The 11,388-nt window shown below is 38.9% G+C and overlaps 1 pseudogene; it reads right to left on the bottom strand.

The window, feature by feature from the left end:
• Positions 1-6,949: 6,949 nt before the first annotated feature.
• On the bottom strand, positions 6,950-9,205 carry LOC112617993 (annotated as a pseudogene).
• Positions 9,206-11,388: the final 2,183 nt, after the last annotated feature.

Raw genomic sequence — 11,388 nt, 5'->3', positions numbered from 1 at the left:
TGAAACACTCAAACAAACTGGAAAGATTTTGCTTGCCCAGTAGCCCACAGCCTTTGCTTTGACATCAACACCCTAATTTTCATTGGGGAATCACTTCTTTCCCACTCTCATAACATGTTCCCAGGCATAAGCATGTGACCAAAGTTTGGCCAACCTGATTGGTTCTGGAATGGGCATGTGAACAAAACTAGGCCAAAGGGAGTCAAAATCTTGAGAGAAACACTCCTTTCCTTCACTTTATTTATTAAATTTAACTTTTGTTTTAAGTTCGAGGTACATGTGCAGGTTTGTTATATAGGTAAACACATGTCATGGGGGTTTGTTGTACAAATTATTTTGTCACCCAGGTATTAAGCCTTGTACCCATCAGTGATTTTTCCTGATCCTCTCCCTCCTCCCACTGTCCACCCTCCAATAAGCCCCAGTGTCTGTGGTTCTCTTTTATGTGTCCACAGAGAAACACTCTTTTTCTATTAAGATTGCTAAACTACAGAAAAAGCCTGCCTCAGAATGAATCCAACCTGGGGTGAGGGGAGGACAAGGAGGAGGAGGAGGCAGGAGAAAGGGAGAAAAATTTCACATCATTATTTTAGTGCTTAGTGTAAGCCATGCCAGGATCTCTAGGTTTGAACCCATCAGTTCTCTTTTGGAGAAACTCAGGGCGAGTTGAGTTCTTGCCTAATAAAGAGGCAGCTGAAGAGTCCATTGAAGTTGCAGAGAGAATTTGCTGAAAGACAAAGGTCCTCAAAATACAAATGTGAGATGAACTAACCAAATATGAATTGGAAAAATGGCATGAAGCCCAAAAATGGCATCAGAAAGGCAGAGAGTTTAGGATTATTAAGTAAACATGCAAAAGTAAGACACAATTCCTTTCTTTTATTCTCTGAGAAAGAAGAGACACAAAGTTATAGGAGTATTGGTTGTTCCATAACAGTTGCTAGAAGGAAGGCAAAACTATTCCATTTCTTTTATCTTTATTTTTTCATTGAAGAAAATTAATTTCAAACTGAAAAAGTTAGAACAATGAAGATCAGGAAAAAAGAGAAACCCTGGACACTTACAAAGATGAGAGGTTACATCAGTCTGAAAATAACTTTTGCTGATTTAAACAGAAAAGGAATTTATTAAAAGAAAATTGTGTAGCTCACTGAAACTCTGGGAGGGCTGGAAAGCTGGGCAGAGGCTAAGGGGTAGGAATATTGCTCTAAATCATGCAACATAAAAGCCTATTGAGGACTCAGTTGCCACTGTCACTATGTAATAGATGATCCACTTTGTGTCAGAACTACCACGGTATGGGACACTTCATGCTGCCACTAAGACCCTGTCTCTGCTTCTCTGGGAATTTGATTTTGAGACAACCAAACTTTCCACCCAAGGTGAATCTCCATCGTCACAGATTTTTGGCATGGTTAGCTTCAATGCAATGTCTGATAGTACTGACAAGAGCATCTGATTGGCAGAATGTTGTCATGTACTCACATCCTAGCTGCAAGGAATGTTGTGAAAAATCTGAATGTGGCATTTTCAATTCTGTAAAAGGAAGTAAAGTCTGATGTCCACTAAATCTCACAAAGTGAGAATTCCAAGAAACAATTGTCATGACAAAAGTCATAAAGCTTTCCCTCTATGTTTTCTTCTAGGAGTTTTAGTGTTTCAGGTCTCACATTTAAGTCTTTATTCTATCTTGAGTGTATTTTTGTATATGATGCAAGACAAGGATCTGATCATTCTTTTGCATGTGGCTACGGAATATTCCCACCACCTTAATTGAAGAGAGTATCCTTTTTGCATTGTTTATTCCTCATAGTTGACCATATATGGGCAGGTTTATTTCTGGATTTCTAGTCTGTTTCATTGATTTATATGTCTGTCTTTATGCCAGTACCATACTTTTTTTTTTAATTACTGTAGCTTTATAATATATTTTAAAATTAGGAAACAGGAAGCCTTTAGCTTTGTTCTGTTTTTCTGAAGAACAAAGAGAAATAATGTTATTTCATGTGGCTATTCAGAGTTCTTGGTGGTTCCATATGAATTTTAGGATTTTTTTTTCTATTTCTGCAAAAAGTATAAGGATTTTGATAGGGATTGCATTGAATTATAGATTGCTTTGAGTAACTGGACATTTTAAAAATATTTTTCCTATCCATGAACATGAGATGCCTTTCCATTTATTCATGGCTTCTTTAATTTATTTAATCCATGTTATATGTTGTCTTAGTCTGTTTTCTGTTGCTACAACAGAATACCTGGGTAATTTATAAAGTAAAGAGGTTTATTGAGCTCACAATTCTAGAGGATGGGAGGTCCAAGATCAGGTGGCCAACTTCTGGTGAGGGCTTTGTGTGTCATAACATGGCAGAGAATTGGAAGGGGAAGCAGGCACATGCAGAGAGGCCAAACACGAGAGGCAGCCTTACTTCATAACAACCTACTCTCATGGTAACGAATCCAGTCTCACAAGAAAGCCATGACCTAGTCACCTCTTAAAGTTACTACCTCCCAATACCATTACACTGGCAATTAAATTTCAACATGAATTTTCGTGTAAACAAACTACATACAAACCATAGCATATGGTTTTCAGTGTACATGTCATTCACCTCTTCGGTTAAGTATTTCTAAGAATTTTATTGTTTTTTATACTATTATAAATGAGATTGTTTTCTTAATTTGTTTCAGAAAGTTCATTGTTAGTATATAAAAACATAACTAAATTTTGTATATTCATTTCATTACCTGCCACTTTACTATATTTATTCATTCTGATTATTTCTTGTTACATCTTTAGGGCTTTCTTTGTTACATCTTTAGGGCTTTCTATATGTAAGATCATGTCGTCTGCAAATAGGGACAATTTAACTTCTTCCTTTCCAACTTGGGAGCCTTTTATTTCTCTGTCTTGCCTAATTGCTCTGATAAATATGTTGAATAGAAGTGGCAAGGGTGTGCATCCTTGCTTGTTCCTGATCTTAGAGGAAAAGTTTCAGTTTTTCACCATTCAGTATGATGTTTGCTGTGGACTTTTCATATACAGCCTTTATTATGTTGAGGGAATTTCCTTGTATTTTAGGTTTGTTGAATGTCTTTATTATAAAAAAAATTGAATTTTAAAAAATAGTTTTTTGAATCTATTCAGACAATCATGTAATTTTTATCCTTTGTTCTGTTACTGTGTTACATTATTGTTTTATATATGTTGAACCATCCTTACATCCTAGGGATAAATATCACTTATTAATGGTATATAATCCGTTCAATGTGTTAAATTCAGTTTGCTATTATTTTTTTGAGGATTTTTGCATCTATATTCAAGAATATTGGCCTGCAGTTTTCTTTTCTTGTAGTGTCTTTTTTTGGCTTTCCTGTTAGATAATGCTGGCCTCATAAAATGAGTTTGGAAGTATTCCATCTTTTAAATTTTTTTGGAGGATTTCAAGAAAGATTGGCATTAATCTTTCCTTAGATGTTTGGTAGAATTCCCCTATGAAGCCATCTGATTCTGAGCTTTACTTTGTTGGGAGGTTTTTATTTGTGGTTGTTGTTTTTGCTTTTTTGAAATGGAGTCTTGCTCTGTCACCCAGTCTTGAGTAGAGTGGCCTGATTTCGGCTCACTGCAACCTCTGCTTCCTGGGTTCAAGTGATTCTCCTGCCTCAGCCTCCCAAGTGGCTGGGATTACAGGCGCCCACCACCATGCCCAGCTAATTTTTGTATTTTTAGTAGAGACGAGGTTTCACCATGTTGGCCAGGCTGGTCTCAAACTCCTGATCTCAAGTGATCCACCTGCTTCAGCCTCCCAAAGTGCTGAGATTACAGGCGTGAGCCACCACACCCAGCCTATTGGGAGGTTTTTGATAACTGATTCAATGTGCTTACCAGTTATAAATCTGTTCAGATTTTCTATTTTTTAAAATGATTCAGTTTTAGTAGGTTATATGTTTGTAAGGATTTATCCATTTCTTCCACGTTTTCCAATTTGTATATAATTATTCTCAGTGGTCTCTTATAATCCCTTTTATTTCCATGGCCCGGGTGCTAGCCTTGATGCGAGTATTTGCAGCAGCAGTGGTGGCAGTATGGCTTGGTGGGGGTGAGGAGCCCCCACTGAGACTGTGTGCATGTCCCTGCAGGTGGTGGTTTTAGCATGGAGGTAGGGGCATTGGTGGGTGTAGGACTGTGTATGCCCTCTGTGCACGTTCACACGGGCAGCAGTGGCCGCTCAAGGCTGGGGGCTAGTCCAGTGATTTCCATGCTTAGTTTTGTTCTGGCAGCTCAGGCTCAGGGGCAGGGTGCTGACAGGGGGGGCCTGGAGGGCTCTGTACCCACCAATGTTCTGAAGACAATGGCGGTGTGGTGAGTGGGGAGTGAGGGTGAAGGGGTGCACTCACGCCAGCAGCAGTGACAAGGCACGGTGCAGGTGTACCATTGTGCTGGTGGGGAAGGGAAGGTTAGGTCTGCCTGGGCATACACGCACCAGCATAGCAATGTGGAGGGTGGCCATCAGTGCAAACGAGCTGTTGTGTGTTTGTAGAGGCCACTCTGCTGGAGCACTCTGCCAGTCAGGTGTGGTTCAACAGCTATGATGTGGACCCCAAGTGGCACCTGGCAGCTGTGCTGCAAGCAGTTGTGGCCAGGCTGGGGCCCCACAAGAGGCCAGCAGACTGAGAGACACGATCAAAAAGTTACTTTTTATAGTGTCTTTTGGTTTTGATTTTTTAGTATCCTTCCTCCTTTCCAACTCCATCCTCTTCCACAAATATAGGTTTAGTATTAATTCTGTGATGCCTGAGGCATTAGGCACTACAATAAGTAATCCTTTGAGTCCCACTAGAATTTGAGTTTGGTGATATCGTGTCCATTGTGTAGATGAGGATACATCCTCCGTGAAGTGCAAGGTCACATAACCAAATGTGAAAAAGTAGGTCTGTCTCTTGCTGAAAGGAACTGAACATTGACTGCTGCTGCATGAAGCCCAAGGCTTTGGTGGACAACCTCAGAAACTAGTAACTCTGAGCCATAAGGCATGATATTGGCCTCTCAGAAGTCTGAATAATATGTATGGGCATTTCCCAGATTTTGAAGGCATTAATGACTCATTTCTCTAGGATACTGATGTAAGTTCTTCAGTGGAAGACAAGTGGAAAATGAGTGTCTTTGTCTACAGACATAAGGTCTTAATAAAAGCAATCATGAAATTGACCTTGGTGGGGAGAGCACTGAAACAGGATTACATGGCCTGAGTGAAGTCCTAACAATAGAGAAGATTAGGTACAAAGACACAAGAAAGACACAAAGGTAAGAAAACGAATATGGACTGGAGTCTGGAATGCAGGAGCATGTGTGTGTATATGTGTGCATGTGTGCGTGAGTGTTTATGTACCTAGATAAGTTTAGCCTGGAGAATTAACAAGCTGTGCTTGTGTTTTACAAAAATACACTCAAGAAGAGACACGGGTTGGAAACTGTTGCAGAAATACAATAACAGATAGTGGTGACATGAACCTATGTTTATGATGATGAATTTGAAGAGAAATTATAGGCCTTGGCTTAGAAAACAACATGAAAAACGACTTGGTTCTTCAGGAACACAATGCCCATGGAAAAATTTCACTAGAAACAGAATTTGCACATAGATAGATGTATATATCACTGCTTACTTGGATGAAATATATGCATATATGTCCATTTACAGATGGATTCTTTCATCTCTGAAAGAAAAAGTGCACTTCAGATCTACACTACAAATATATTTACCTACAAATTTACCTATACCAGACAGTTTTACCTGCTATGTTTGAAAGGTAAAGCAGTTGCTTAATTTATTATTTTAAACTTATGAGTGCATTTTAAATTGCTATTAATGGAATGAAAATTATTTGAACTTGAACAGATATGTAAGGATATTTGATGTTGTTTGGTAGCTTTTCTCATACAGATCTATTTTGCACGTGAGATTTGCCAGGGAGTTGAAGCTACCTCCTATTCTGCACCCGTTTATACGATTTGGTAATAGTCTTTTGTAGTGAAGATTTATGAACATGGTGAAATACATACATTCAGTTGAGAGAGATGATAAAATGGCATAACTCAAGTTTCACCTATGATTTTGATAAATAGTTTTCAAACCGGTTTTGGGGGTTTGATGTAATCCCAAAGGGGAAGATAACAATATTACTCTTAAAAAGTGTTAACATTAATTTGGCTATAGACTCCAATTTTTGGTTAACAAAATATTTGTCAAAATTATATATTAAAATTTCAATGTAAATAGAGTTATACAATTCTCCTTTTACTCAGCACATTTTGGTGTTTTTGCTTTTGTTGTTGTTGTTTGTTTGTTTTTTGAGAAAGGGTCTCGCTCTGTCGCCCAGACTGGAGTGCAGTGGCATGATCATGACTCACTACAGTCTTAACATCCTGAGCTGAAGCGGTCCTCCCACCTCAGCCCTCTGGGTAGATGGGACTACAGGTGTGCAACACCATGCCTGGCTAATTTTTGTATTTTTTGTAGAGACCAGATTTCAACCATGTTGCCCAGGCTCTTCTTGAACCCCTGGGCTCAAGCAATCTATCCACCTGGGCCTCTCAAAGCGGGGAGGGATTACGGGCATGAGCCAATGTGCCCAACCCCATTTCTCTTTTTAAGAATAATTCTTTTATTTCTGGTTTTATGTATTTTTACAAATAATTGACATGATAATGTAATATTCACAATGCTTCAAAAATGTGAAAAAAGTATATGTGAATATTAATCACATAATTGATAAAATATATGAAATAATGAAGCCAAAGCAGGTCATCAAGAAATATTTATAAACATTAGGTATTGAATTTACAAGTGTTGCCAAAGTTGTACATCCATGGGGCCAGTCGTCATAAATTCTGATTGATGTTTAAAATGAGAGCAAGAAATACCCAATTAAGTAGTAAATTGAAAACCATCTAATCTTCTTCCGATGCATCTGTGACGTCTTCTTTGTACTTGTAAATTTGCATTGCACGTTGAATAGGAGTCTTAACAGAGTCCTAAGCCCATCCCTTCCTGGCAGTCTTTCAATGATGTGAGGCATTTCGTAACCCTTGCTTAGAATGAAATCCTTAAAGGCAATTGGTCCGTAAAGATCGTCAAGAATATTGGGTTCATCAGGCTTTTCAAATAACAGCTTGGGGTCAATCAAAGGTTAATCACTTCTTACCTTTTTCCCCAACTTAGGTTTAAGGTACCATGCTCCATACCTCATCTTCATACGCTGTACGGTGTAAGAATTCGGTGCTGTCTGGAGTTTCCTGTACCAGTCTTTTTCCTGTGAGAAGGATTCGACCTCATCCATTTCATCTAGCTCTATTCTGTATTGCAGTGCTGAGGCCCATTCTTTTATCTTCTTAATCTGTTGGTCTTCATAGGTTGCTCTCCACTTGGGGGTAAAGTCAAACAGACTCTTGATGGATTCTTCATCAACTCCCATGTCTCAAGCCCACTTGAAGTCACACAGTTTTCTCAATGTGTCTATGTTGAAGAGAGTCAGAAACACACTCCGTTGTGCTTGGTGTATCTTCCTGAAGCAATTCTTTTAGATGGGACGCTCGAATCTTGGGAGACTCCGAGAATTGATGGGACGCTGGAGCTTTGGGAGGCTCCGGGGAGAGATGGGACACTCTAGTCTTGGGAGGCTCCGGGCGGAGACTGGACACCTGACGAGTCTTGGGATGCTCAGGGCAAAGATGGGATGCCTGAGTCTCTGGAAGCCGTAGGCAGAATTCTCTACGAGGGTATTTACCAGACTTGGTGGGTTCCTTGGTTTTCTTCTCCCGGCCCTCACAGTAAGCCCATGCCTTCTCCAGCTTCATCTCAGGATCCAGCAGTTTCAGCACCTGTAGTAGGAGACCTGGAGGCAAATCTCCCAGATTGGGGTACATGGCCAAGGGATGCTTGGCCATCAGCTGGGCTTCCTCTACGAACGCCTTCCGTGCTGGCTGGGCTGGCAAGAGCTTGGAAAACATGGCCGCTTTCTTGAGCAGCTTTTTCTGCCTGCTTTTGGGGTCAGCTTGGGGACCTCTGTGAGAGATTTTGGGGAGTAAAAACTCATCACGGAGACAAATGAGCATATCTTCAGGAGACGGACAGCTGTAGCAGAAGTCGTCCATGCCCTCCTTCACAAATACCCAGTTCTAAATTTACAGGAAAAAGTCAAACAACCCCATCAAAAAGTGGGCAAAGATATGAACAGACACTTCTCAAAAGAAGACATTTATGCAGCCAACAGACACATGAAAAAATGATCATCATCACTTGCCATCAGAGAAATGCAAATCAAAACCACAATGAGACACCATCTTACACCAGTTCGAATGGCGATCATTAATAAGTCAGGAAACAATAGGGGCTGGAGAGGATGTGGAGAAATAGGAATGCTTTTACACTGTTGGTGGGACTGTAAACTACTTCAACCATTGTGGAAGACAGTGTGGCAATTCCTCAAGGATCTAGAACTAGAAATACCATTTGACCCAGCCATCCCATTACTGGGCATATACCCAAAGGATTATAAATCATGCTGCTATAAAGACACATGCACATGTATGTTTATTGCAGCACTATTCACAGTAGCAAAGACTTGGAACCAACCCAAATGTCCATCAATGACAGACTGGATTAAGCAAATGTGCTACATATACACCATGGAATACTATGCAGCCATAAAAAAGAATGAGTTCATGTCCTTTGTAGGGACATGGATGAAGCTAGAAACCATCATTCTGAGCAAACTATGGCAAGGACAGAAAACCAAACGCCGCATATTCTCACTCATAGGTGGGAATTGAACAATGAGAACACTTGGACACAGGGTGGGGAACATCAGGCACTGGGGCCTGTTGTGGGGTGGGGGGAGGGCGGAGGGATAGCATTAGGAGATATACCTAATGTAAATGACGAGTTAACGGGTACAATAAACCAACATGGCACATGTATACATATGTAACAAACCTGCACATTGTGCACATGTACCCTAGAATTTAAAGTATAAAAAACAATAAAACAAAACAAAACAAAAACCAGTTCTGGGTGTCCATGGGCGGGAACCTCAGGCCTCTGTGCTTGCGCTTCGTGATACACTTGGAAGGCGGTTTGTCACAGTACCAGGGCTTGGAGTCCATGCCCGGGGACCTGGGCCGGTCCTGCGGCCTCTGGCCCCCCATGGTGGCCCTCGCTGGGGTGCCACCTCTCCAGTTTCCACGGTTCCTGATCGCTGCTGCCCTAGTCGCTAGGAGACCGCCAGCCACGTGCAGGTCAGATTCTTCCTGGAAGCGGGGCAGCACAGACACCACCTGTGCAGCTCGGATTCTCCAGGGAATGGTCAGCAACGGAGTGCCCAAGCCCCTGCTCATTCCATGGTGTGGTCCATGGGATGGACAGAGCGCAGTTTCTTTTTCAATTCGCCTTTGGATGGACATTTCGATTGTTTCCCGTTTTGGACTATGATAAATATTCTATGAACATTTGTGTCCATGTCTTTACACGTACATATACTTTCATTTCTCTTGGATACATTTTAGCTAGGAGTCCAATGGCGGGATCATATAATAGGTGTATTTTTAACGTTTTTAAGAAACGACCAAACTTTTACAAAGTATTTACACTATTTCATATTCCTTCTACTAGTGTAGGAGCATTGCAGGTTTTTTCACCTATGATCCAACACTTGGTATGGTTAGTCATTTTAATTTTGGCTATTCTAATAGGTGTTAGTGGAATCTCACTGTGGTGTTTATTTGCATTTCATAATGACTACTGGTATTGAACATCTGTATATTTGCTTATTTGCAATTTTTATCTCTACTTGGGTGAAGTTTCTGTACAATTTCTTTTCCATTTTTAAATTATGTTGCTGGATATCATATTTCGTTTTGAGAATCCTTGCTGTGTTCTGGATGTAAGTTCATTATCACATATATGATTTGCAAATTTTTCGCTTCATCCTTGGCTTTTCCCTTTCATTGTCTTAACAGTGGTAAAGAGAAGTTTTTTAATTTGATGAAGTTCAACTTATCAATTTGTTCTTTTATGGATTGTGCTTCTTTTGATGTATCTGTGAAAACTTTGCCTACCCAAAGTTCACAAAGTTTTTTAAAATTTAAATCTGTTTAATTTTCTGTAAACAGCACACGATGTAGTTCAAAGTTTTTATTTGAATAAACGTGTCTATTGCCTATGTATATATGATAAATTTCAGAACAATTTTTGTAAAGACTATCTTTTGTCTACTGAATCACCTTTGGAAATTTGTAGAATATAAGATGTCTACATTTTTTATGGATCAATTTCTGGGCACTCTTTTCCGGATTTTTCTCTCACACAAATTTCACACTCTGTTGATTACTTTAGCTTTATAATAAATCTAGAAATTAGGCTGTATTAGTCCTTTAACAACGTTCTTTTACAAAGTTGGTTCTTCTAGGTCCTTTGAATTTCTATAAAAATTTTAAAATCAGTTTGTCAATGTCTAAAAAATCCTGTTGGGATTTTGATTAGGATTTAGTTGAACCTATAGATCAATTTGAGGATAATAGACATATTAACAATAGGAAGTCTTCTGACCACTGAAAAAGGTACATTTTTCCATTTGTTTGTGTGATCTTTAATTTTCTCAGGAATATTTTGTTTTTTTTTAGTGTATACGACTTTCACATTTTTTTCTCTCCAGAGTTTTCCTAAATATTGTTTTTGATACTGTAATATGTAGTATTGTTATTTAAATTGCAATTCCCAATTTTTTGTTGTTAGTATATACAAATATTGAGTTTTGTATATCCATCTTGCATCATACAACCTTGGTAAACTCACTTACTACTTTCAGGAGCATTTTTGTAGATTTCACTGAATTTTCTTTATATATGATAATGTCATCTGTGAATAAAGACAGTTTCTCTTCTTTCTTTCAAAATTGAATATGTTTATACTCCTCCAGTCCAGTTGCAATCCTTGATTTTCCTTTGAATCATATCAGTTAAATTTTTATCTTTCTTATGGTGTTTAAAACTATACTTATGAAAGAGATTTAAAAAAAAATGTATAGACAAATTCACCTTACATTATTCCTTTACCATATTATTTTCTCAGCACATAATAATTTTTTCTGTACATTCTTATCCATTTTTAAAAAGAAGTTTTTTTATTTCCCTTGGTAGGTGCAGCTGAACAACGTTTTCTACCATTACTAGCAAGTATACCCTAGTTCCTCCTTGTAAATGAGGCATGATCAATGCCTTTCTTGCCTTTGGCTTCTCCTCTGTAAAATAGGACACAATGTATATTCTTAGGTTTCTCATTAAATCAAAGAAATGGATTATGTGTAAATCAAGATAATCTATATAACATGATT

The sequence above is a fragment of the Theropithecus gelada genome, unplaced genomic scaffold (assembly GCF_003255815.1).
Source record: "Theropithecus gelada isolate Dixy unplaced genomic scaffold, Tgel_1.0 HiC_scaffold_75, whole genome shotgun sequence".
In the NCBI taxonomy this organism is placed as follows: domain Eukaryota; kingdom Metazoa; phylum Chordata; class Mammalia; order Primates; family Cercopithecidae; genus Theropithecus; species Theropithecus gelada.
The sequence above is the reverse complement of the archived record's forward strand: the minus strand, read 5'-3'. Positions and strand labels throughout refer to the sequence as shown.